The sequence below is a fragment of the Lipotes vexillifer genome, unplaced genomic scaffold (assembly GCF_000442215.2).
Source record: "Lipotes vexillifer unplaced genomic scaffold, Lipotes_vexillifer_v1.1 scaffold1048, whole genome shotgun sequence".
Lineage (NCBI taxonomy): Eukaryota > Metazoa > Chordata > Mammalia > Artiodactyla > Lipotidae > Lipotes > Lipotes vexillifer.
The window spans coordinates 2,374,597-2,376,795 of NW_006785351.1; the positions used below are offsets into that span (position 1 = coordinate 2,374,597).

At 41.7% G+C, this 2,199-nt stretch overlaps 1 pseudogene; it reads left to right on the top strand.

The window, feature by feature from the left end:
* Positions 1 to 1,143: 1,143 nt before the first annotated feature.
* On the top strand, positions 1,144 to 1,776 carry LOC103086822 (eukaryotic translation initiation factor 3 subunit J pseudogene; annotated as a pseudogene).
* The last annotated feature ends 423 nt before the right edge of the window (positions 1,777 to 2,199 follow it).

The following is a 2,199-nucleotide window of genomic DNA, read 5'->3' on the forward strand; positions in this document are numbered from 1 at the left end:
GATCGTAGTCTCTGACTTAATTCTTGTAGGGTTGCTGGTTCTCCTCCTATATTATAGCCTCTTTAAGAACATGGCTCATACAGGAGTCATTTTGTTATGTCATTTTTTTATAAGTGTCAAAGGGTTACATATATGTCATTTTGTTATAAGTGTGGTCTTCAAACAGGGAAGAACTCAATAAATGCCTGTTGATGGGAGTTCAAATGAATCACCCCCTCATTCATCTTATCACCAGGTATCCTTTATCAAAAATTCTTATTCTTTCCCAGGGACCCAGGGATCTTCAGGCTCTGCAATGGGTTTCTGCTTCAACCAGAGGCCTTGCTGTACTGGCACTCAGAATGTTCTATTGCCCAAGTCTCCCTTCTGTTCCTGACTATCCTTTCATCTACCTTCCTTCCTTCTCCCTTGGGATTTATGTCTCTTAGAACTCTGCCAAATGTAAACCCCACTGTGACATTAGATATATTGCATAGTTCAGCCTTATCTTTCTTGCTTGCTTTTCTACCAGCTACTTTGCTACATGAAAGATCCTGAGCATGACCTGCCATTGGTACAGGTGCCAAGAGGCCTGTCTGGCCAAGACCCTCTTCAGTTTCAGCCTGTGATATAGACTTATAATAAGAAATACGTATTTGGTTTTCATCCTCATTTCTGGCACAGAGCTCCTAAAATGCTTGCAGTCTCGTAAATGTTGAGAGCTTAAGGTGTCTTTTGTTATGTTAATGAGGTGACTTTTGGACTGCACCTAAGGATGCAGCCTGGTCAACCAGTGGAGCAAAACTTGTGATTAGAGGTTTGGAACTTTCAGGCCCATTCCATCCACTCCACCCACACCCCAACCTCTGAGGAGGGGAGAGGGGCTGGAGATTAAGTTCTATCACCACTGGCCAATGATTTCATCCATTGTGCCTACATAATGAAGCCACTATAAAAACCCTCTGTAATAAACTGGTAATTTAGTGAGTAAACAAGTTTCCTGAGTTCTGTGAGTCACTCTAGCAAATTAATCGAACCCAAGGAAGGGGTCATGGGAACCTCTGATTTATAGCCAGTCCATCAGAAGTACAGGTAAAAACATGGGCTCGCAGTTGGCATCCTGAGTTGGAGGGGGACGTTGGAACCTCCAGTTTGGATGCAGATATGCTTTACATGGAGTCCTATGTGGATGTTGGGGACTGGCAGTATCCTGGTGGGGACAGCTGGGAAGGCAGGTGTATGGCTATCAAGGATAAATGGGGTGACAGTGACGATGGGAAAGGAAAGAAAAAGAAATAAAACCAGAAATAAACTTTTCAGAAAAGAAAAAAGAGAAAAAAAATCAAAAAGAAAGGACAGCAACAGGAAAAAATAAAAAGAGTTTAGAAGAACCTAAAGCTCTAACACCAGAGAACAATTAAAAGATAAACCGGGGCTAGGCTAAACAAATGACAAGAAGAGTCAGACCTCAAATTAGCCAAAGAAACATTTGGTGTTAACAAATAGAGCTTATAGAATCCATGCTCTGAGCCCATTTTCAAGAGATGACTTCAATTGTTTTGAAAAGTTACTAAAATATAAAATTACACAATATGAAAAGCCACTATATCATGCAGGTTTTGGGAATCCTTAGATACAGAGGTGTGTTTTTCTTTGGAAATTGATGACTTGAAAAAGATGACCAATTCATTGACCGTGCCTTGCAATGACAAACAGAAGCAAGAGGAGGAGAAAGAAGCAAAATGTGGTTCCTGGAGATGGATTCAAGCCAGCCTGGCGAGTACCAGGATGATGTGATGAAGGATGTGTACAGGGCTCCGACGCCCTCACATGATGTTTTCATCTTCTCCTGGTGTCTTTTTGTGTTTTGTGCAATCCCTTCAATGTGTAACACAACTTCCTTTCCTTTCAGTTCTGCCAAATGCTGCAATTGGAAGGGCAGTATGGTACAGTACCATTTGTGCTGGCTATTTAACCCTTTGACCAGTAGGGGCCAGTGTGAGAATGAGGAAGTTGGATCTTGCTGCCGAGGAGTTAAAATCTGGAAGCTCGGTTGCTTCTAAGTCCCAGTTTAAAAATAAATCCTAATGTAGTTGTCATTGTCGCTATCTGACTCCATAGCAGCAGGATCACTAAATTGGAAATAAAGGTTGCAATACGACCAAAGATTATATAGTATTTACCACCACCGTTCTGCCTTAACCATGCCTCCATGAGCTT